Consider the following 26,773-nt stretch of genomic DNA (forward strand, 5'->3'; position numbering starts at 1 on the left):
GGTGGGATGATCCAATTCAGTAAGGTGAATATAGATGCTTTTAACAGACCCAGAACTCAATTTTATATCACTTATCATTAAATTTCACTGAATCCCTACTATAAGACAAATTGTAAGGAAGTATGTTAGAAAGACAAATGCCAGGGCTGGAAAGCAAAGGAAAAGTAACAAAATTTAACGTGCTCATGTCCAACCATCAGCCCTAGCCAGGTATGAAATAAAAGTAAAAAGAGACCATGTTTAAATCAGGTTTAACTCTTAGAAAGTCAGGTGGGTGGACTTTCTGAAATCAAAAAGTGATAGAAGAAAGTGGGAAACTAGAGAGATTTGCCACCACTTAGAGAAAAGATGTAGTAAAAGTGAATGCTGCTCTGTGTCTGGAACATTCCGAAGTTGAAGAGTGACCGTGTCCGAAGAGCAGAAGCAATGATGTTGGTCCTCAGGATGCCTCTAGCTTGCAAAGCCTCCCAGCAGCTTGAAAACTCCCTAAGAAGCATTTCTCAGGCTTTAGCAATTGCAGCAAAGGCAAAACCCACTGGCAGGTGTAAAACACCCATTCACAAGAGAATCTGTGGATGGTTTTACCTGATGGCTCCCTCAGTTCTCCATGAAGGTGCCAGATATATGGGGGCCAAAGAAAAATAATGACAGCTGAGAGATGATATTCTGCAAGGACACAAATGACAACTTGATATGTGACTGCCATTTTTGCTAATTTCAAGGGTTGATAAAGTAAATTATCTTGAAGAGACAATATATACAGTTGCAGTTTCCCCCCAGACAATTGATAAAACAAATAGAAATAACCTCCTGTTGGAAGATTTCTCCCAGCTGAGAATAAACTCATAGCTGGTGGTCTCCTGGGAGACCCAGGGTGGTTGTATTCCGTTAAAGCTAAGACAAGGAAGGATTTCTCAACCTGCCACCTCTCAGGCATCACGGAGTCACTGCGGTAGACATTGGCAACATTTAATACTTGATTTCAGAAATAAAAATTCCAGGATAAACCACTATAGATGCTAAGAATTGACTTGTTGTTTTCTGGGAGTTGGAGCAGCGCTTTGATAAACGTGCTTGTCCTAGGATCACTTCAGACCCATAAGAGAGTTGGCATGGAATTCATTAAACTTCTGAGATCCTGAAGGATTACATTATCACAGGCTGAACTGCATTTCTTTAAAAATGACTTGTTGAAGTCCTAACCTCCAGAACCTGAGAACGCATTCATTTGGAGATAAGGTCTTCATGAAGCGATTAAAGTAAAAAAGCACCTTTAAGGGAATCCTGATCCAGTATGACTGGTATCCTCAAAAGAATAGTAAATGTGGGCACACAGACACCAGACATGTGCACCAATAAAAGGATGACCACATGAAGGTACAACGAGAAGGAGAAAAGCTTCAGAAGAAACCCACCCTGCTAAAACCTTGATCTTGGACGCCCACTCTCCAGAATTACGAGAAAATAAATGTCTGTTGTTGAAACCACTTATCTGTAGTATTTTGTTATGACAGCCCTGGTAAACTAATACCCACAGCTATTCCAGTGGAAAGCAGTGAGAGGACTCACGATGTTCAAACTTCAACTCCACCAGGGATAAGGAAGCCATCTACCTAAGAGAAAAGTAGAATAAGAAACTGTCAAGGACTTTCACTTCTTTGAGCAATTTAGGATGGATGAATTGTTTTTGTACTTGAATTCACAAGAACAAGGTAACTTCCTTCAGCCTTGAATTTAGAACAGCAAAGGGGCTTCGTATTGAATTTATCTATTTCCAGTCATTTAATTTAGGGAAGGAAGTTAATTTTTACTTTGGGACGTGTTTGTGTTGTTGGAATATTATAAGAGTATCTTCTTTTGTCGATCTTTATTGTAGAACCTCCCAAAGCCTTTGACATAAATGAGACTGAATTTAATTTGGGATAGAAAGTAAATAGGGTATACATTTTCATCTTTGACTTTAGTGTGAGATTGTGGGTGACTTAATTAATATATGGAATTATTCATACCATAGCTTTCTGGATGCAAAATGTCCTCTTTCAACCAGTAGTCCTAGAGGGATATCCTAAGAGGCAGTTGTCAGATACACACATACACAAGGACACATACACACACATAATTATTAAATATACAACAAGATGGACCTCTCAAGAATACCCTTAAATATTGGAAGGAGTACTTTGGTAAGCTACGTATTTGAGAGGAGCATTGGTGACACCCCAAGTTGTATATTGAGAATAAAGATGGTTAAACTTTCTTCAGAGGAGACTACCTATGGTTAGCTGTAGGATTTTTGGTTGGTTAGTGAGTTTGCCCCTTTGGGCACTGAGCTGAATTTCTCAGGGTAATAAAAGAGGGCATGGAAGCTATAAATAGTGATTTTCCTTTGTTATCCTCTGGCTTTATTCCATACAGCATTTATCCTTCTCTATAAATGAGTTAAAAATGTTAATGACATAAATTTAAAGGAGTACCAGACTACTAGCATGACACTGAGACTCCATCAAATGAAGAGCCCTGATAGATATTGAAAGAGTTTTTTCCTTAAACACATTGTAATGTCTTGAAACCTGAACATGACTCATGCAAACTATTTGATTCTACAGAGTAAGGTCATAGGTGGGTAGCTAGTGTTTATTGGCTTTGAATGAGCATGGACATTTTGTTTATTAATTACCAAGCAGGAAATCCAATAGAGCACAGAGCCTAAGACTCTGAGGGAAGATAAATGGAGATTAAAAATGGGGTAAGTTATTGAAAGTCAAAACCCCAAACCTTTTTGACATACTAGAAAAGCTAAGACTGCTAATGAATGGTTGGTCTTATCAAATAGGTAAGCCCTGAGCTTCAGGGGGGCAGTGTGTCTAGTAAATTTTAACAGAAGATTCCATTTCACCCTTCTGAGATTTATGATGTCCAACTCCCATTAAGACATATGTGAAGATATCCATTTAGGATTGTTGCACTAAAATCAAATCTACAGTAGGTCAGGGTTCAAATAACTGTTATGTTGAAACTCTGCTTTGTTAGTCTTCATATCAACCACGAGATGGGCTAATTCAGTGCCTCATATTATAGAATAGAAACTTGTGTTTAAGGAGGTTAAATAACATATGTAAATTCACACAATTATTAACTGGCAGAGTTTGCAACCAAACTTGTCTCACCCTAAAAAGTATCACTTACCAAGATACTACTGAATCTACCAGTAAAATAATTTAGAGACATCATATTTACATTTAGTATTTATTAGCCAATGTGGAAGGCAGCCTCACAAATGATTTTTTTATTAAAAAAATTAAAAAGTGTGTTAAAGTAATACACATAAAAAAGTGTATTTAAGTAATGTCCAGAAACTTAATAATGCTTTAAGAAAAAAGAGGGAACTCAGAGAGGTAAAGGAAATATCTGTAATACAGAAGTATGGATATAGTCTTATTCTCCACTTGGGAAAGAACTGAACTGCTTCATGGTTTATGTTGAGAAAGTCTTAGTCAGTTAAAGTTTGAAGGAACATCCTTAAGCTGCTCCCTTGAGCAGAATTTATTTAGCATATCCTTTGAGTTTCTTGCTTTTCTTATGAAGAGCTCAAGGTACAGTTCAAAGGTCCTTTTCCTTTTTCTTAAATAAAAGAAATATATACCTCAAACATTATAATGAAGAAGAAAAACCAGGAGAATAGCAAATTAAGAAATAAGAAAATGGCACAGGAAAGTAGGAAGAGGTCATTTTGATTAAGAATGATGCATTCCAATGGAATTATATAAAGTAATTTACCTCTTACATAATCTAACATTGTGGCTACACATTAATTGGGGATTTTATTTTTATTTTTAAATTATATTTTATTCATTATGCTGTTATAGTTGTCCTAATTTCCGCCCTTTGTCCCCCTCCACCCAGCACTCCCGACTCCCTCATACAATCCCCACACCATTGTTCACGTGCATGGGTCATGTGTATAAGTCCTTTGGCTACTCCATTTCTTGTCCTGTACTTTACATCCCCATGGTTATTCTGTAACTACCTGTTTGTACCTCTTCATCCCCTCACCTCTTCACTCATCCCCCCACACCCTCCTCCCATCTGGCAAACATCAAAACACTCTCCGTATCTATGATTCTGTCTCTGTTCTTCTTGTTTGCTTAGTTTATTTTTTAGATTCAGTTTTTGATAGATTTATATTTATTGCTATATCATTGTTCATAGTATTGATCTTCTTCTTCTTAAATAAGTCCCTTTAACATTTCATTTAATAATGGTTTGGTGATGATGACCTCTTTTAGTTTTTTCTTGTCTGGGAAGCTTTTTATCTGCCCTTCCATTCTAAATGATAGCTTTGCTGGGTAGAGCAATCTTTGCTCTAGGTCCCTGCTTTTCATGACTTTGAATATTTCTTGTCCATCCCTTCTAGCCTGCAAAGTTTCTTTTGAAAAATCAGCTGACAGTCTTATGGGAACTCCCCTATAGGTAACTAACTGGTTTTCTCTTGCCACTTTAAAAACTTTCTATCTTTAATCTTTGGCATTTTAATTATGCTATGTCTTGGAGTGGGCCTCTTTGCATCCTTCTTGTTTGGGACTCTCTGTGCTTCCTGGACTTGCATGTCTATTTCCTTCACCAAATTAGGGAAGTTTTCTTTCATTATTTTTTCAAGTAGATTTCCAAATTTTGTTTCTTCTCTTTCTGACACCCCTGTGATATGAATGTTGGAACACTTTAAGTCATCCCATAGGTGCTTACACTATCTTAATTTTATTTATTCTGTTTTCTTTTTATTGTTCTGGTTGGTTGTTTTTTGCTTCCTGATATTGCAAATTATTGATTTGATTCTCAGTTTCATCCACTTACTGTTGTTTCCTTGTAAATTGTTCCTTATTTCAATTAGTGTATCCTTCATTTATGACTGGATCTTTTTATGCTGCTGAAGTCCTCGCTAATTTCCTTGGGCACCCTTATAACCAATGTTTTGAACTCTGCTGTGATAGATTGCTTTTCTCAATTTTGTTTAGTTCTTTTTCAGGAGTTTTGATGTTCTCTCCTCTGGGCCATGTTTCTTTGTCAAATCATTTTGGAGCCCTCTCAGTGTTGTTTCTATGTATTAAATAGAGCTGCTATGACTGCCTGTCTTGGTAGCATATCCTAATGTAGTAGGTGTCCTAATGGTAGGTGTCCAGTGGCATAGCCTCCCCTATCACCCATGCTGGGTACTTGAAGTGTACCCTTTGTGCATGCTGAGCACACCTTTCTTTTGTAGTTGAGACTTAATTGCTGTTAGCAGGTCAACAGGAGGGACTTACCCAGGCCAGTCAGTTGCAAGGATTGGCTGTGTCCACTGACCACCAACTTCCACTCTCCATGGAGGATCAGCTGTGCAGGGACAGGGTGGTGGTGCTCCATCATGGTCTGTAGCTGTCCATTGGGTGCGCTAGCCCTGGGGTTTCCCAGGTGGTGCAAGCCAAGGTCAACCCCAACCTGTGTTTTCCCCAGGGCCACCCTGAATGGGCTATAAAGCAATCTGAGATGGCTGCCACTTGTGCTGGACTTGGAGGTTCCCAGTTGAAGCCAAGCTGTAAATCTGGGATGGCTGCTGCTGGTGTTAGACCTGGAGCCACTTAGCAAGAGGTATGGGGGCCTGGGGGTTCCTTGAGGCTGACTGTTACTTGTTTGAGAAACTTTAGAAAGTTGTGAAGCATGAGCCAAGAGCAGCTATTCATTTGTGAAAGTCACTGTTAAAAGCTTGAATGGGCTCATAAGTTGGGTTGGATGGAGTCTCAGGTGATCTTCAGGGCAGGGAAAACAGTGTTAGCCAGGTTGATGGAGTCTCAGATATGGCATCCACCTGCCAGCTCTGTGGCTCTGTCACGGGACAGTCCAGAAAAGGAAAAATGGCATCTGCCAACCTTTCTGCTTGGGAAAAAAACTGTCCCTCAGCTCTTTCCTTGATGTCAGACACTTCAGTTCCTCCCTCTTTGCCACTGATGCCTTTCAAACCACAAACCTGGTGCTAGAGCTCAGAAAGAGTGAGTGTGAGTAAGTTTGCATGTGGATTCTTTAAGAGGAACTGGTTGGGACTCTAGAAGTTTCTTTCACTGACTAAATCCCCACTGGTTTTTACAGCTAGAACTTATGGGGACTTATCTTCCTGACACTGGAATCCTGGGCTGGGGGCAGGGGGAGGGTGCTGGTATGGGGCTGGGACTCCTTGCTCCCAAGATATCCCTCCTGGATTTCTATCTACCACAAATGAATGTGGGACCAGCCCATTCCACGTCTCTACCTCTCCTACCAGTCTAGATGAATGTGGTTTCTTTAATTCTGTAGTTGTCAGACTTCAATTCAACTCGATTTCTGATGGCTCTGAGTGATGGTTCTTCCCTAGTTTAGTTGTAATTTTGATTTTGTTGTGCAAGGAGTTGAGCCATGTTTACCTCTGTTACCATCTGGACTAGATGTCCTTAACTGGGGATTTTAATTGCAACTTGTACTATGTTCTAATGCTATCTAACAAACTCTCACTTTTCTATTTTCCTTCCTTCTTTTTTGTTCCTTAATTCTCTCTTCCTGGGTGAACCAATTTATGTTAGGAGTGTAAGGTTGCCTTGTGATATATATTGGATTTTAATAACTGCAATGTAGCCTCTTAACTGGATGCCAGGATCTGCAAACTAAGGGTTATATCTTTAAAACCTATAATACTTTTTCTAGAACTCTGAATGTCTGTCATTATTTATTATAGCATGAATAAATTTCAGATTCACTTATGAGAGCAAATCTTACAAAAGAAAAAGGCTAGTCCTTTCACTTATGAGAGCAAATCTTACAAAAGAAAAAGGACTGTACTCTGGGAGAGAAAGATTATACTGGGGGTCGTCGTCGGCAGCCGTCCATCTCGAGAGACGATGGTGTAGCTTCTTAAGAGTCTATCTGCACCGCCGAGAATGGCTGTGCAGTCCGACTCGGGAGTGACACGGTATCTGTCTCCTCCCATGTTAAATCGACATCTTGCGATGACGCTGGAGTGTCCTCTCCAGTGAAGCTGAAGCTACAGAGCCTGGGCAGGGTGATATGGAGGGTCTGCTGTTGCCCATGCAGCAGACCCCCCCTCTCTTCACAGCTGAGGAATCCAAGGGAAAGACGGAGTCAATACAACTTGGCTTCAGGTGCGCCGCAGGAGTTGCCGGTGTTGACTACAACGTCAAACCGCCTTAGGGACTCCGGCTCCGGATTTTCTGTCGGGGTTTACTCCCTTAGCCTTTCCCCTGAAGAGGTATGCCGCAAGGCAGCGGAGGTTTTTTGGAGTCAGAGTTTTCCTTCTCTGATGTGCCCTGACTGGAAGATCGAACCAGCGACACTTAGAGAAAGAACCAGTTGTGAAAGAAAGTGTAGGTCATTCCCAAAGTCAGGATTCCATTCTTTTCCTAAAAGATTGCCTTTGATATGTCTGAAATAAACTAATTTCATCTGGACATCCTAGGGAACTTGCTGTTAAAAGTTGATAAAACACAAGTTTGTTTCACTAATTTATATAAATACCTGCATCCATATCAAGTACTGAATAACACAGTGAGAGCTTACAATCCCTTACCATGAGAGAGAATGAGACTCAGAGCATAAAAGAGGAATAAAGGATGAGTGAAAGAAAGGCAGAAATAAATAAGAGAGTGAAAGGAGAGAGAGAGAGAGAGAGAGAGAGAGAGAGAGAGAGAGAGAGAGAGAGAGGGTGAGCAGGTGGTGATATCCATTAGCAGAGGAGGATATAGGTGAACCAAGTTGTCTGGTTTTCTTTTTTTCATGATGCTTTTGAATTCACACCCTGCATTTCTGCCCCCTGCTTTGTAAAAATATGCTGCAACACTCATTCTACTTATGTATCATGAATAATACTGAATGGTCATGGAGGCCAACCTCAGTTGCATATAATACCATAGAAGCTCTTTTAAAAAAAAAAAACTTCTTATCTGTTTTTATGCTTTAAAGGAAGAAGGCAAAAAGCTCTGAGTGTTTTCTCCTTCCTTTCTATTCTGTATTTTATAATGCAAGTTATATTATTGACACAATAATGGATTGTAAGCTATTATGATTTGAAAAATGTCAAAATGCAATCTTAAATGATAGCTTTAAATGATAGAAAATTTTTCTGTAACATTGTCACTACTTCAGATGACAAGAAGCAAGATACTTTACATTTAGATATTTTGTTCTGGTACCATTTTTGTACTAAGTTCTATTTAAATATCAAGCAACAAATTATTATTTAAAAAAAAATACAAACTGCTAAAGGGAGAAGAGAGGTATTAAGAGACACAGACAGTGGAGCAAGAAAGAAAAAGAGAATAAAGTGTGAAAAGCAATAACTCAATACTTATCTGTGGTCAGTGATGGCTATTAATGTCACTTGTTTAAAAACAAGCATATCGTCTATTTTTGTCATAGCTAAAGTCCATACATAATTTCCCCGGGCCTCAAATTTCTCATTTAAAATACTGTGAGTCAGATTAGATTATCTCAAGCCCTGAAATTTTACTTAAATGAGCTTTGTATCTGATTGCCAGATTCAGCCCTAATACATTTTGTGTAGCAGCTATTGTCGGAGAGAAAGAATTGTTAGTCTATCAAATGGTGTGGTCGAGCTAGACCACAAGATAAAATGGGTTTCTGGTTTCATGTTCCTATGGCTGTTTGTCGATATGTGTTTAAGTTGCTGTTGAAATGTAGAAGAGCAAAATGGTGTAAAGTTACTATTTATCACTTTGATTTAACTGTGTTGCCTTAATAGAAACTTTATTGTAGAAAAATAAGTGCAGTACCCCTCCCTATGTTTCTGTCAATATCACTGCTAAGTTGATAAGAGATCTCTACACATGACAACAAATTAGTCCCTCAGGACATGACCCAAAATCCATGCAGCGTCATTGATGCCCTTGTCATGTGCAAGTCATCCTGCAGCAATAATGATAGCTTAGAACTTTTTTGCCATATTCCTTCTAAGAAATGTAAACCTAATAGGAAATAGTTCCCATATCTCAGGAACACACACACACACACACACACACACACACACACACACAAATTTAGCTACCATCCTCCGTGGCCCACATATGTAATGATGGAAGAATATAGCAAAGTGCCTGGCACATAATAGGCACTTAGTAAATATTTGTTGCCACGTGAATAGAGGATCTTTTCATATCCTCCCTGAATTTCCTTGGAGTGTACATACACTTTTAAAAATAATAACAGCACATAGGTAATCCCTATTCTAAAGACCTAAAAAACTACAATCAAAACTTTGATCAATTCAATAAGGACTTGGTCTTGGGCCCTACTCAATGTCATGTTGTCCTGTCTGAAAGTAATTGCTGGAGGAAACAGATGTCTTGCTGTACCACTTGATAAAAATTCACTTTTGCGGAAGAAAGTGCAGATTCATGAGAAAAGTTGAGCACTTTAGTGGGCTTTTCTCCCGCGATGCCATCCATCACCGTGGCTGGAATGGAGCTGTTTTGCTGGAATGCATCATTAGCAGCCTCATCCAGCGCTCCTATCTTACGCCTCCACAGCGCTCAGCTGTTGTTCCCACCTGGCACCAGAAATGCAGCTCATGGAAAGAAACAGCAGAAGGAAATAAAACAAGAACAAGTCGCTGGGATTGAAGCCAGATGACGTGGAATGAGCAGAGGGGCTGGGGGAAATGGAATCTGAATTCTAATTTATGCATTGCCACAATCCATCTTTGAGAAAGTTGGTCCAATCTCTTCCGTCATTCTCCTGCCTCTCAGAAGTTTATAAAATGGAAGAGGATAGAGAAAAAGAGAGACTATGTGAGTGGTATAGAAATGTCAATTAAGCCAACTTTTGAGTTAAGTGGAAACCCAATTAGCATCAAGAAGAGGTGAAAGCGAATCCTACACCGGAATAAACCATGACAATGTGCTGCCATTTTCTTCCTGTAAGAGAATCTTTGATGGAGAGAGAAAATTTCAGAGTTTGAAAAGAATGAGGAAATTCAGGAGCTCTCTGATCTCAAGCCTTGTTGTCCCAAAGCTTTGGTTGTTCAACGTTCACTAAGGTTTCTGTGATTCTGGAACGTATACATGTAATTATTTAGAGCTAGATGGACTAGCCTGAGCCAAGCAAAGCAAAAGTTAGAGCCAGTTAGCATGAGATTTTCTCCCGATACGTGCAGGAGAAAAAGTATTGAATGTCATGGAGGTAGATCAGCACAGGTCAAAAAACGGCAAAGAAATGAAGATTTAGGATAGACTCATGATGTGAATACCATGGTGTAGTAGAAATGATTATTATCCAGATTTGTGGTAATAGTTCCATGGGGATATGTCTATCTATATTTTTCTCTACATATACTATAGAGAGTATACGTATCCAATAAAACTGTATAGATAATATCTATATATACACATACTATATGTCAAAAAGTGTTCAAAATTGTACACTTTTACTTAAGTCTATCTTAATAAAATGTGTATATATGTCAAAACCAGAAAAAAGTATATCTGTACATCATAATAAAACATCTAGAAACCATTTTAAATAAATCTTATTAAAAGATAATCTACATAAAATATAATTCACACAATATATGTTTAAGGTTAATGACTTTTGAAAATGTAGATATTAGATTGGCCAAAAAGTTCATTTGTTTTTTTTTTCTGTAAGATGACTTTAGTAGTGATTAGTTGTCTTTAACTTCATTTGAAACAATTTTGTTAGATTGTATTGTGACAGTTGTCATATCAGTGTGCATTTTTAAAAATTATCAAAATTGGTGAATTTTTGTGTACCCATTTTAATATGAAGATGGAAGAAAATACTCAACATTTTCTGCATATTATTCTTTATTATTTTAAGAAAGGTAAAAAAGCAACTGAAACACAAAAAGGGATTTGTGCAGTGTATGGAGAAGGTGCTGTGACGAATTGAACGTGTCAAAATTGGTTTGCAAAGTTTTGTGCTAGAGGTTTCTCACTGGACAATGTTCCACGGTCAGGTAGACCAGTTGAAGTGGATGGCAATCAAATCGAGACATTGATTGAGAACGATCAGTGCTATACCACATGGGAGAAAGCACACAAACTCAAAATATCTAAATCAATAAAGTTATTGCTGAAAATGAAAAATGTGTCTTTCATTTTACAGAAAAAATCATAAACTTTTTGGCCAACCCTACCTATGTAACCAGCATGCCAATTAAAATACAGAAAATTTTCATTTTTATTAGTATAATTTTTTTCTGGTTTTGAACTTGTTATAACTAGAATCTCTTATGATCAGCTTATTTTTTTTCAATGAAATATCTGAGATTTATCTGTTTTATTTGGTTTATTATATTTTATTCATTTTTACTTCTGTATCATTTTTCACTAGATCCTTCAAAGTCTCAAAAAAAAGTACCTACAGAGAAAGAGGTATAAAAATATTATTTTATTTTGATTAAAACTTTTTTCTTTGGATTTGCATCATTTTAATTGTTTTGCCTTATACATAATTTGTCTGTTTTTCATTGCATATGATCATTTCTCTTTGTCTTTGGGTTTTGAAGATTTGCTTGTACTAAATCTGTTGTGTGTTGTTTTTATTTTTCATACTTTAGGTTTAATTATGTATCCTGAATTAAAAGATATATGACTTTTATTGATTCTGAAAAATTTTTTTCTTTTCTCCTTTCTTTTAAAAATATTACATCTCCCATATTCACTTATTTTATTTTATGCATATCTACATTTGACACCTTTTAGGTCTTCATATTATGCTTCTTGACTCATATGGGTCCTTTCATATTTTCTGTTTCTAGGACTTGAAATTCCTAATAGAATTTAAGTAATTTATTATGAATTTTAGAAACTTTTGAGCTTGAATGGGAAGAAATTGGGGACTGAGAAAAATGTCAAGACTCGTATATACAGACCAAGAACACTGTCTTCAGATCTCTCACAGCACAGCCAAAAAGACAGAGAGGAGAAACTTACCTCAATGACAATGCAAAGTCATTACCAGCTGCTAAGTCATATTTGGCAGTGAGTGTGCAGAGAAAGGAGTATTTACAGAGAAGGTGAGGGGCTTTAGGTCCATTATTTAATCTTTTCACACTGTAATTTTCTTATCAGTGAAAATAGGCACAATAATAACAACTGCATGGTGCTTTGTGATCACTGAGATGTTTTGAAAGCAGTGAGTTTCATAACTGGCACATTGAGAACAGCAATAAGCGTGATTAAATTGGGGGTTACAATGACAAAAATAATAGTGGAGAATCTTCCTGGAGAGACAGATGAGAGGAGTCCTATGAGAAAGAATAGGAGTGCCCTAGAGGAATGAGAGAGGTGGAGGGGAGAATACCATTCTGAAACGAGGAAACTGATAGTGATGCAGGCATCCTGGGGTCTGGGGACCCAAATGTTTGTGACCCACTGTGGGTTCTTGGCTTTGCACAGGAAAGAATTCAAACACAAGTCAAAGTAGAGTTTAAAATGAAAGTCAGTTTATTATTGACAGAGAATCAGCTCCTCCACAGACACAGAAGCCACCTGTTACAGGAATTTGTTTCTTTTATTGAGGTTCATTTGATCAGAGGGGTAGGGTATTTAAAAAGGGGAAGAAATACCTGGGATTTTCCTAGGAAAGTGATGGATGGGGATTTTTCAGAGGAGCTCGGTTGATCGTTTTGTGTCTTTATATGGGCTTTCTATTTCCCATTATGGCGGTGCAAGGTGTATTGTTTAGTATGCTCATGTATTACAGTGAGTATATAATAAGGTTAGGGGTTACCATTGGGTGAAATTAATTGCCATGTTGGATCAAGCTGGCCTCTGCTGGTTTTAAGCCATAAATCTGGTGGTGGAGGGGGCATGATCCTCCTTCTTTTGATAGTTCCTGTAGCTTTATCCATTGCAGTTGTCCTGCCATATACCCTATCTCAGTAGCTCATTACTTATTAGGTGCCAGTCACTATAACAGGGACATTAAACTACAGCAGTTAGACCAAAGCTGGCCTGCTGGACATGTGTTTTTGTAAACAATGCTTTATTGGAACACAGCCATGATCATTTGTTTACCTGTTGTCTATGGCTGCTTATGCACTGTAGTGGCCAGGTTCAGTACTTGCAACGGAGACTGGATAGGCCTTGTAATACACAAAATGTTTACTATCCAGCCTTAATAGTAGATTTTTGCTGACCTCTGAACTGTACTAAGGACGAAGGATTAAAGAGTAAATTGCCTCAGTTAATCATTACAGTTTTAACATCAAGGGACAGTAAACTGTGGTCAGTTAAGGAATAACAGTGACTCAAAAGCGCCTTAAGTATAATGACTTGGGCAGAGAGTCTGTGGGTGAAAGATGGGAATTAGAGTGAGAGGCAAATTACAGCCAGTTTCAAAATATTTTATTCACGAACACTTGAAAATAATGGCAAGGAAAGCTGGAGATGAGCTGAGTCACACAGAGCTTACATTTCCACAGAAATGTGCACAGCTACCTGCATAGGAGGCAAAGAATAGACCCTCATCTACTCCTTCTTCCCATTACAAATTAGTCTCTCATTACCTATTTGCTGTTCTCAAGTATTAGCTACGAAAAGACTTCCTCATCTTTTCCCGTGCTTCCCTCTGCACCCCTTTCTTACTCCTCCCCTGTCTTCAAGATTTCTCTGGGTGGATTGTTTTTACATCCAATTACATTTTATTGGAGCGTCTTAATTTTTGAACAGCCACAGCCTACACCAACTCTGACTCTGACTCTGATTCTGATCTCTCTTGCCAAGATTTTTCCAAATGTATGAGTCAATGTTTAAAATAATCTACAGGAACTGAGCTGTAATGATCACAGACGATTTCCCTCTCAGGAGAGGGCTGCTATTTCCTAAGGTGACAGACATAGCTAAGTCATGAACATCAGCTCTCATTCCCCAAAGCAAATGTTTGCATTGCAGTTCATTTTCAAGAAGGTTGCAATGAGCATACCTTAAGGAGCTCCTGGAACACGATGCTTAGCATAATTGTTGAATTCTCATGTGTGAAATGAAATCAGTAATTGAGATAGATGGATTATGCAGATCTACAGAAAGAGGGGAAAAAAAAGATGCTCTGACCTGGTCAGGAAAAGCTTCTCAAATGAGAGAAGTTAACATTTAAACTGGAAATTTAAAAAATCGTCGGCAGCCGTCCGTCTTGAGAGACGATGGTGTAGCTTCTTAAGAGTCTATCTGCACCGCCGAGAATGGCTGTGCAGTCCGACTCGGGAGTGACACGGTATCTGTCTCCTCCCGTGTTGAATCGACATCTTGCGATGACGCTGGAGTGTCCTCTCCAGTGAAGCTGAAGCTACAGAGCCTGGGCAGGGTGATATGGAGGGTCTGCTGTTGCCCATGCAGCAGACCCCCCCTCTCTTCGCAGCTGAAGGGTCCAAGGGAAAGACGGAGTCAATACAGCTTGGCTTCAGGTGCGCCGCAGGAGTTGCCGGTGTTGACTACAACGTCAAACCGCCTTAGGGACTCCGACTCCGGATTTTCTGTCGGGGTTTACTCCCTTAGCCTTTCCCCTGAAGAGTTATGCCGCAAGGCAGCGGAGGTTTTTTGGAGTCAGAGTTTTCCTTCTCTGGGAAATTTAAAAAATACACTATAAGCAAGTACAGCAGTAAGGATAACGACATTGAGGACAGGTAGCCTCCAGGACTAATCAAGAATGGTGAGGGCATTGTATTCTGTCAGAGTAATTCAATTAATGTTTAGCCCTTCTGTTTCATTTATTCATTCATTCATTGTTTCATTCATCCATTTTCCATTTAGCAATCATTCCAAGTGCTGGGTAAGCCAATAAAGATTTAGAGATAAAGAATTTGTGAAGCTCAAAATGTCATGGGGTCCACAGACATATATGTACCTATAGAGTAATTGCATAATCATTTACCAAACATCTTGTTGTGTTAGTTGCCATAATTTTGTAATACCTAGATAATTTGGTATTCATGTAGCTGCAGAGACTGATAGAGGCTAACCAACTTGCTCAAGGGCACACAGCTTCTAAGTGGCAGAGACGGAAATTTAACCCAAGGTTGTGTGTCTCTAGAACTGTCTTCTATGTCACGTTACCTCTCTGGGAGATGTGACAATTGCAGCAACAGAAGCCTATGCAAGGAAGTTGGGTTAGCACAGCAGGAGCATGGGTACTTCAAGAGTGCAGTGGTTGTTAGGAATATTTTTAGCATGATCATTCAAGAGCCCGTGGTTCTGTTGGAGAGAAAACTATACTTTGTGCATGAATCAATCAAGGAATGAACCTTTCTTTTATTGTAGGATATTTTGCAGCTGGTATCTAGAGCTGGGGACTCTTCAGGCAAATGTTCATTCTGCCAGCCTTCTTAGTCCCTGGCTTGGCTCTTGTTATCATCCAAGAGAAAGGCTAACCAGAGAGATCTCTGGGTTCCATTGCCACACACCTGAGATCAGAGTTAATATAAAATAACTGAATTCGCCTATATTAAATTGAAAACATCCAGGGTGATTTACATTTGAATATTTTCCAATCTCAATTCTAAGCAGGCACTAAGGTTTCTACTTGTTCTCATCAAAGAGTTATATATCATACAAGAAGCAAAAGAATGATGAGAATAAGTTTTGAATCAAAATTAATTGAAGTTAGAGATTTAAGTGTATACTAGCATTTTCTCTATGAGCTGAAGCCCTGACTAATAAAATGCACTGTATGTTGTAATAAAGTTTAATGTTTTATTGTTAAAGACTGAACTGTCCTATATTTCAAGAGTCCCCACAATAGTCTGAGCCAATGCATCTCAAAGTTTAATGTACATCTAAATCACCTGGGGATCTTAAAAAATTATGATTCTGTTTTTTTAGTTCTGGAGTGAAACCTAGAATTTCTAACTGGTGCTCAATTGATGACAATCTGAGTGATAAGTAGGGCTCATTTAACTAGTGAGGGGTAAAGATGTTGAAATGACAAGACATGAATTGTGATTGTACCTGTTTTTCTATCCACCTCTCTTTCATTTTGGCTTGAGATATGTATTAGTTGAGGATTACCAAAGAAATAGAACCAATAGGAGATACAAGGCAATTTATTTATTAAAAAATTATGAATTTATTTTTACATGTTTAAACTTCAGTCACCTTCAAAGTATTCTCTATTTGATGCAATTCACCTATCAAGTCATTTTTTTTCCACTGCTCAGAACAGTTTCTGAACTCATCAATTTTGATGCCTTTTGGTGCTTCTTCAACTTCAGCAAAACATTTCCATTTGAGGGCTTTTTGCATCCAGCAAACAACAAAAAAAAAAAGTCACTCAGGGTGCAATTGAGTGAATGGGGGTGTGGAGCATGGGGGTCATACCATTTTGGTCAAAAACTGCTGAACACCCAGTGTGATGTGGACAGGTGTGCTCGTAAATCACCCATCATGAAATGAGTAAATGCAATGAAAGAGTCTTCAAAAAAGTCACTGAAGTCAAAAACAGCCTCTAACAACAATGCCAGTTGGTACACTGATCCAGATGGGCTCCTAGAACACACATAGTGGGGGAAGCCTGTACTATAAGGGGCCCACTCTCCAAAAGACAGTTCCATTTTTTTTGCCCCCCCATATATATCATATGGATATGGATTTAAACTTATAAAATATCACATTGTAAATTCTATAGATTCTATTATATTATATATCTTATAGATATAGACCTTTATTGGTATATCTATATCTAGATCTATATATACCTAATATATCTATTAATATATTCAATTTAACATACTCAAATTCAGTTATTTCATATTAACCCTGATCTTAGATAACTATTTATCTGTCTGTATCTGTATATCTATGCCTGTATATCATCTATATCGATGTCTATATCTATCTCTCTATCTCTGTCTACTATATCTGGATATTTATCATGGAGAATTGTCTTATGTGATACAGAGGCTGAAAAGTCCCACAATGTACTATCTGCAAGTTGGAGTTTCAGCCTGGATGCTTGAGAAACAGGGGAGCCAATGGTATAAATCACAATAAGGGGCAAAAAAAAGACTGATGTCCCAGCTCCAATAGGCAGAGATAACAAATCCTCTCTTGCTGTCACTTTTTTTCTATGCAGGTCCTCAAATGAGTAAATGATGCCTCCCACATGGGGAAAGGATGATCTCTACTTTAGCGTGTCCATCAATTCAAACACTAATTTATCTGGAAACACCCTTACAGAAACACCCAGAAATAATGTTTAATCTGGGCACCCTAAGGCCCAGTCATTTTGACATGGAACACTGACCATTAGAGGACATATAGGAGATAAAGTAAAAATTATATAATACATGGAAAACATCAAGTAAAAATGGCATGTGGTAGGTTCTCAAAAACAGATTGTATATATTTCAGATGCAGTGAGGAAATATAAATGATTAGGAAATACTGCACATCCTAGGCCATGCTCTCCCACTATCTATAGTGAGAACCAGCTTTTCTCCCATTCTGTCTCTACCAATAGCTATAAAATGCAATAAAAATGAATCACTAGAAAAAAGACACAAGAAAAAAATTTAAATATGATATAAACTTAAAAAAATTATATTTCAATGACATAAAATTTCTGTTGCATTCATATAAAATTTTCCAGTGTTAACTCTCAATTTCTGTAACTACCTTCTCACGGACCATTCCAATATGCAGATGCCACTTTGAGCAGCGTGGTTCTGATGGCTGACAGCTCAGTAGGACCCACAAGCAAACACACTGAGTGCAGGATTTGCATATGATGGAGCGCAATGCTAGGCATGCCATAAACACTAACAGTCTGTTAACTCTTCACTGATGGTTTTGGCTCCTCCTCAAGTGAATGAAATGTTCTCTTATTCTATATTTCCTTCCTATTTAGATTCCTCTAGTTGGCTTTCTCTGGCCTATTGCTTCAAAAATGCATCTAAACAGCATCGCTATTACTGAATTTTGGAAGAAATATAAGGTGAAACATGGTCTTTTTTGTGTGAGGTGGAAACAGCAAAAAGGACCATTAATTTAGTAGGATTTGACAGCTTCAGAGGACAGTTGTTTGATGGTGTCTGAGTTAGAAAGTTTTTTGTGGGTTTGTGTGTGTGTGTATGAATTCAGATAAATATATTTAAGTAATTATTGAATGAGAAGCAGATTTACCCAGATATTTGTGGAACTTCTTATTTTGTCAATATCAGGACAATCTCTCTCTCTCAGTTTATGGATCATCTCCATCTTTAGATGTGCAGTCCTTAGACTTCTGAAGCGTGAAAGCCTCATTGAAGAATATGATAAAAACCAACACTATAGCACATATGCAGAAGTGTAACACAGAGTAAGTCTGTCAGAGAACGAGGCCAACACACCAAGTAGAAATGAGCCCTGGAGATATTTTTGTATAGATTTGTGATGAAAGTCAAATCAATCCACAGATGTTCAGATAAATAAGCCAATGTCTTCTTATTTGAACAAGTTTGAGTTGAGTTTGAGACTTCAGATAGATACCTTCTGAATCTAATAGGAGATAAAGAAGAAAAGATGGGTAATGATATGGTTAGACAGATGTAGATTAGGTGGCCAAAAATTGAAATAGTGCCTGATGACAAAATTTTTCTCTATTAAAAGAATGTTATTTCTGAAAGAAGAGGATGATGGAGCTGGAGGTATCAGACAAGTACAGAAGATTTGAAAGGGGTGTGAGAGGGGGTTGAACTATATTCAGAGATACAATGAAATGTCCTCTTTCAATTAATTTCTCAAACTCTAATATCAAAAAATACATTATTTTTAAAATTTTATTTAAAAGTATATAAAAGTCTAACATCTAATAACAAGTTAAAAGAAAAGTTTATAAATACTCCAAACACTGCAACCTTAAGACACTTCTCTTTGGGGATATTATTTTCAATCTCTTCCCTTGTGCAAAATTACCCTGTGTTGCAGAGACTATGTGTGATCTTCCCTTTTGTCACTTAACTAGAATCCATGTTTTACATTTAGTTACTATTCTTATAAATAGATACATTTTTTAAAAATCTATGATTTCTTTGTTTTAATTACTACAAAAAGATAAAGAATATTTTCTTGGGTATATTATTGTAATTTCCTGAATAATCTATGACATATTTTACTTTTTTCTTAGGAGCTTATGCAATAATAAGCATTTCCATACATAATGGTAAATAAAGAAGAAATTCCACTTGTTCTCTTTTATTATGCTCTTAGTTACTCCAAAAATATTTTCAATATATTTAGACACGCTCTTCCTGAACCACTTCTTTGAAAGATGCCACAAACAGCTTGGATTCTGTTTCCTAGTTATGTGAGTCATTCCTATTTTTGTCATCATAGTATAATGATGACGAGACAGTGGACAAGAAGGAAATCCAGTATGCTTTGTTAACCAGGTTCTAAAATCTCATGAAACTACAGTTATCTTAAAAGACATATGATATTTTCATAAGTAGTTCCTAGATTATTATAAAAATGTTTATCAGTAATCAATACAGCACAACCGGGGAAGCAATTCTTTCTGATACTTGGGTCCATTTATACATTCTGCTGCAAATATTGCTACATGCTGAGACATCTTACCCATAATCTCTAAACATGACCTAACTTACTGGTCTCGACTTTTATGAGGAAGATGAGAAGCAGCCTTTGTAGAGCCATTTCCAATATACACTTTAAACTGCACTTTCTGTGTTATTCCTTAACAACCATCCTGAGAAGCAAATATGACTATTAACCTGCTTCTTCAGATGTGAAAACTGAGGCACAAAGAATTTAGTTAATATATCCAAGGTCACATGGCTAGGAAATGGCTGATTCCAAACCCTAGTCTATGTACTATATTGCAGAGAGTTAGCAAGACAGATCATTCATATCTTTCCTCCAACACATGAGAAAAATCACGTCATCTTTTCCTTGGATTTTTGCAACATCCTCTGTATTAGTTGGGGTTGATAGGTAGAGAGGAAGAAATCTGTTATAAGGTATTGGCTCACATAATTATGGAATCTGAGAAGTCTCGTAATGCTGATGGCATCTGGAGCCTCGGGAAAGCTGCTGGTGTAGTTTGAAGGCCTGGGAGCTGGAGAGCCAATGGTATAGACTTCTGTCCAGGTCCAAAAGCCTGAGAATCAGCCGCACTGACTTTAGGAGAATCCTGGTGTCCCAACTCAAACAGTTAGACAGAAAGACTTCAACCTTCCTCCACATTTTTGTTCTGTTCAGGCTCTCAGCAGATTGGGGGATACCCACTCATGTAGAAGAAGGTATTCTACTTCGTAATTTAATCAGTCCACCAGTTCAAATGCAAATCCCGTCTAGAAACATTCTCACAGACATAGCCAGAAGTCATGTTTAACCAGCCATCTGGGCATTCTGTGGCCCGCTCAAGATGACACATAAAATAAACCATCACCGTCTCTTATTTGGTAAACCACACATTTTTATTTTTTCTTTCAACCGCAAATCCGAACAAAACCTAGATCAGTCTGTTTTACTACAGTAGTTAGGGATCACCTCTCTTACCCACACAATATCCCCCTACTATTTAAAATACCTAAGTGGGTATTACTCTTTTCTAAAACCTGAACACAGCCTCAAAACCCTGCTGAATCTGACCCCATCTTTAGCCCCATAACACACTCCTAGTCTCTACACATAAGAAAGACCTACCTTTATTTGTGTGGTTATGGGATTAATTAGCTAATCCGTTAGAACATGGACATGAACCTGGGTTCTCTACTTTATACTCAGTGTATATCATCAAGCCTGGCAAAAAGAGAAGCTAAATAGTTCTCAGTAAATGCCGTTGAATGAACGGATACTCCAAATGTCCTGTTTGTTGTGTGTATGCAACCACGAATACTTTTATCACTATCTCTGCAATCATACAGCTTTGGTCTGTGATTCTTGCAAACACAAACTTCTATTTCAGAGTTGGAAACTGGCAAGGTGATTCAGGCAAGAAAGCTTGGCAGGCTAGTGGAATGAAGCAAACCACCAGAGCTCCGGTTAGTGGTCTGTTATTCAACCCCAATCTGCTTCACTGCATTGGAGGGTGCTGGAAAACCGAGTCTCTCCGTGGCAGCACTGCTGACTTCGGGAAATGTTCAAGACCCAGTACTGCTTGTGTATTTCTACCAGAAAGATAACAGTGGTGAAGGGAAGTTCATTAAAAACAATTACTCAAAAACCAACTTTCCTGGCCAGTTCTACGTTTCCTGCTGCTGCTTCTATCACAGATATTTGTGTTTTAAGTAAGAGCTTTTTCCCTCTACATTTTATGCTGCTGCTTCACGATTTCAAAGCTGAGGAAAATCATGGTTATCTGGCTGTCTTGAGGAAGAGGTCCAATATGTTTGTTCAGAGTTTTCGTTTCCTGTGTGTTAGAGTGCCGCTAGTTCACGAAGCAAAGTTTCATACTTTCATTGGTGGTACATTCTCTTTCAGAAGAAAGGGGCCCCTCTTAATTTTGAACCAAAGGATGAAGTTAGACATCTGGTTCAAATAGATCAGAAAATGCACCTTCTAGAGAAGAAATGTCATGATTAAATCAGGCCTAAAAATGAGTTTTGTTCAGTTATCATGGTGAGCAGGATTCAAATCTCGACCCCAAGTTTTAGCTTTGATACTTTTCAACTATCACGTCTTGCTTAATTTAACTTTTGGGGCACCTCTTTGCTCTTGGGCTTTTCATAGTGAAAATTAATTTTAAGCCTATTTTTCTTTCAAGGGAGTTAGGCATCTCTAATCTGATAATAAAGATTATCTAACAGTATACATGCAGTCTCACTACTGTTATGAAGTCAATGTAAAACTCATACTTTTCACCCTTTTATCTGCCCAGTTCCATGCATGAATTATATCTCCCTTAAATATTACTTTTCTGGGGAAAGTTTCTTGTCTCTGATCTATCTTTTACCATGTCCAAGGTGTCCTATTCTTCTGACATAGAATCATAAGTCTCATGGTAATTGTTTATTTAATTTCCTGTCTTGTCCTCTAGACAGAAAACACCTTAAAGGCAAAGACCTTTCCTATCTTACATCACTACTCTACCATCAGTGTCTAGCAGAATATCTAGTATATATCAAGCACTAAATACACAATTTTGTGAAATGCAAACAAATAGGGTGATAGAAAATACGTCTCTAACAGGCAATGTCTAAATAGAATAACATGAAATTCCATGGCCAGGAGAGTTATTTTATTTCTTGTGTTCAATGTATAAAAGAGAGGTTTTAATTTGGCAAATCATTAGCACATATTAATGAGTACCACTCTCAAATAGCTAAACCTGTAGAGTTATTCACATGCTAGTCTCAAATCAGCCCTATTTCCTTATTCATATTAACTCAATGCAATCATTTTCACCAAGGGAATTGAAGGAGTGTTGTCACTGATCACTGGTGACATAATTAACTTGTAATCCCACTTAAATAACCTTAGGGATCACTCTCTCCCAAGTTTCAGGTCCTACTCCAACATCCTCTATAGCCTTGTAAGTGGATATATTGGCATTGCTTCTGCATTTTGGTCATTCAAACTTAAAGTGTGGTTAAGCATGCTTTTTCCACAGTAGCATTCTAAGGACTGATTAGCTGATATTTGCAGAGTAATATTGAGATGCTAAGTGTTATTATGCATGGAGCAATGGACGTGGGTTCCTCTGGGATGGGAATTTTGGGGGGGACAGTGTTAGGAGGACAATTCTCAGTGAACTGAAATAGGAGTTCACCCCAGAATGCAGAGGCTTACACCAGGGAGGCCAAGCTTTACAAAAATAGCCTTAAGATAACTTTCAATGAAGCTAGTAAAAGTTTGAAAGTAGCCATGGCTAAATTAAAAGTAAACTGCTACTCTAAGTCAGAAGCACAATTCCCTTCTACTGTCTGCTTCCCTAGGGAACTAAGAGAAAATAGACATGGTCACTGTGGAACTCTGGGCTTTTTAAGACCAAGGAGATTTTATTTCTTCTCTGTGTGCCGACTTCTCATTGCCTAATTGAAGTGCTCCCTGCCCTGACCCCAGCCTAATCTTCAGCTGGTATAACCAGGATATGTACTCCTGGGGCTCAGAAAAAACAAAATGACAGGGTGGAGTGAGTGTCTAATCTGCAACCTTTCCTCCTTCCTTCCTGTATTCTCTACTTCCTCCAGAAGTACTACTACTGGGTTCCTACCACTTGTAAGGCACTGTTCTAGGAAGAGACTTGATATATAGAGAAAGGGGGCTCTTATTTTTCTGGGTACCTACTCACTCACCTCAGTGTCCAGTTCTCTCCTAAGTATATGAGCCTCTTCTTTAGGTTGAATCATAGATTTACAAAGACCTAGTATACTTTGGATAAGCTTATTTTACAGATAAGAAAACTGAGGTGTGCAGATGGGGGTATCGTTTTCAGTACTACTCCGATCGCTGTTATCAATACTGATGGCGATATAGATGATGGTGATGGTCGTGATGATGATGATGAGGATGATGATGATGATGATGATGATGATGAATGATACCAAATATTCTTTACCATGGGGCCTAGATTCGGGATAGGAATCCTTGTTTCATGAGTCTATATAGAGAAAGCTTTTTTTCCCTCTTCTTCTTTTTTTCTTCTTCTTCTGAAGTACACACCAAGGATTATACCATCTGGCAGTTCTTTCAAGTGAAGTCATCTATCGACCTCTCAAACCTTTTTTAATCACTGAAGGTTTTAGCACTTGTTCACTTTTATTCTTGCTGCTTAAACATCGTTGGAGATGATCCATCTGGCAATTTAATGTCTCAGCTTTGATTGCCTCAATTCAAATTGGAGAAAAACACATAACCATGTCCTCTAGCCTTTGAATTTATGGCCACAAGCTGCAAGTACAATCTCAATACTTCCTGGGAATCTTCTATTCACCTTCTCATTTTCTTCTCTTGGGTGACTGATAGTCTTAACTCTCATTTTCCTGAGAAAAGAAGCAAACATAAGTTAACTATTTTGTCTGCCCACTATCACATCTATCAATGACCCTGCCTTTATACCAGCATGTTTGTCTTTTTTTCTGGTTACAATGAAGTCTATGATTTTATGAAAGAAATTTCCTACACTTGTTAACTGAACTGTCCATTGTCATCTATGCAAAAACTTTGCTTCTGAAATTACTTATCCCCTCTCCTGCTCCATTAGTTTATTCTTTTCTACTACATTCTATCTGTCAGAATGCAAGCCCACCACAATATGTTCCCTCAGAAATAAACAAAAACATGCCTAGAACCTTTGTTTTGTGAAGCATTGGCAAATATCATTTTTTTTCTTCATATTATAGCAAATTTTCTCAAAAGTGTAGCTAGTGCTAATTGTCTTCTCTTCATCTCACGTTTCCTTGTGATTCCACTCTCTGCAGGCTTTCATCCCCACAGCTTCACTGAAATTGCATTTGTTGGAAGAGACTACCACCTCGCCAGCCTCAAAAATCATCTTAGTCTTTGTTGACCTCTCAATTGCAGTCTACCCAATGAATTTCTTTTGAAACATTTTTTTTTCAGTTGACTTCTGTGACACAGAATTCTCCTGATTTTCTTTCTAAGTTATACAATTTCTTCTCAATATTATTAGCTAGCCCCACTTCCTTTTTCTGAAGGACAAATGTTACATGGTCCAAAATCCAGTCTCAAATACACCTTTCCCTTATCTTCACTGCTCCCTGAAATGACCTTATCTAATTTCATGGCTTTAAATATTGAGGGGGGAAGAATTTGCCACCCCAAAATATGCCTCTTTGGGATATTATTTTAAGCTAGTTATTTTCAAGGAAAGAAAAAGAAAAAGAAAATGAAAAATCTTTGACCTTTCCACTAAGTGACTAAAAGAATTAAGGACCTTCTCCAGGAAGAAAGGTATCAGGAAGGAACCTAACAAGAACCATTTGATCAAAGTCCTCTCTGTGTTCCATAGTTAAAGATGGCAAGCAAAACTTTACTTACCAAATACATGTATCCATCTGCATGTGAATTGATTTCCTGCCCTTTGAAGTTCCAACCTGCCCGCCTCCTTTCCTTAGCTGAAGATGACATGTAATGAGCCTTAACTCTCCAATCTATCCTCTAGTTTCATATTCTATGGAATCAACATATATGTAATAAATTTCATTATTTTCTCTTATTAACATGTCTCATGTTAATTTGATTATTAGTCCATCAGAAGAACTTTCCAGAGGTAGGAGCAAATTTTATTTCTCCACCTTCCACAATATCATTTACATGCTGAACATATGAGGTCTGTTAATATAATGAGAATGGTTTGCGTGACATAGATGTAACCTGGCAACCAAGGAGATTATACTGGAATGCACATGTGTGAACAATGGTGACTTTACTGTACTAGTAAGGAACGGTGGTAGAAGCTCTTGAGTGAGCATGTGTGCTGTGTGGCCACACAGCATTCAAAATGACTAGCAAGAAGAGCAACAAATCTGCATCAGATTTTGTGTTAAGCTTGAACATTCCTCCATGGAAACTATTCAGATGACCCAGAAGGCTGCAGCTCTGGGCAGCTGGTGATTGGCAGCTTCATCACACATCTTCTCATGCAGGGTTTTTTGGCAAAACATCAAGTCACCCAGGTGATTCAGCCCCGTGACAGTCTAGGTTTGGTGCCCTGCAACTTATGACCTTTCCCAAAACTAAAATCGCCTTTGAAAGGGAAGACACTTCAGACCATTGATGAGATTCAGGAAAAATTGACGGGGCAGCTGATGGCAATTGGGAGAACTGTGTGAGGTCCAAAGATGCCTACTTTGAAGGGGACTGAGACGTCATTGTCCTATGTACAATGTTTCTTGTATCTTCTTCAATAAATGTCTCTATTTTTCATAGTGCATGGCTGGAAACTTTCTGGACAGACCTATTACTTTAGCTGAGTACTCTCTCTCAAGCTTCAGGCTTTTAGATACAATTGCCCACTCCGCAGCTTCATACAAGGGTAATAGACTCCTCAGATACATCCTTTCCAAAGCAAATCTCTTGATATTCTCTCCTAATTTTTTCATTTTCTATGTTTCTCATTTTAATAATGGACATTACCATGCACTTATCTACTTGGGCCATAACCTTGATGTCATTTTTAATTTTTCTCATTTCTTCTGTACTCCTAGTTCAGGCACTCTGAAAATCCTGCCAGTTTTTACCTTCAGAATATATACAGTGAGCCCTCACTTATTGTGGGTATTACATTCTAGACCCCCTGCAATAGGTGAAAATCCGCGAAGTAGGAACCTTACATTTATTTTAGTATTTACTGTACAATACCACAAAATCCCATGATATAGTGAAAAAACCGCGATAAATAATTAAATATAATATTTTTAAAAATCCCACGATACAGTGAGACCTCAATAAGTGAACCACAATATAGAGAGGGACTACTGTACTACCGTATGAAGGGCATTGAATTGTTTCTCTGCCTTCATGTTCCCCAACTACAATTATCCTCAAAGAAACCAGTGACCTTTTAAAATTAGAGTTCATCTACTCATCTTCTCAAAAACCTGCAATGGCTTTCCATACTGTTCTGAAAAAAAAAATTATATACAAAAGATTGAAAGGCTCTAGTTATGCATGTGTCCAATTTCACCTGCTACTACTCTAGACCCTTGGCCATTTTTTGTACTTCCAACCCACCAAGCTCATTCTTGTCTCAAAGATTTTGCATTGTTGTTTCCCTGCTTTCAGCATTCTTTAGTAGACTTATCTTCATATCCCTCTTT

This window comes from Furipterus horrens, unplaced genomic scaffold, assembly GCF_987537825.1.
Source record: "Furipterus horrens unplaced genomic scaffold, mFurHor1.1.pri manual_scaffold_2, whole genome shotgun sequence".
NCBI classification, from domain to species: Eukaryota; Metazoa; Chordata; class Mammalia; order Chiroptera; family Furipteridae; genus Furipterus; species Furipterus horrens.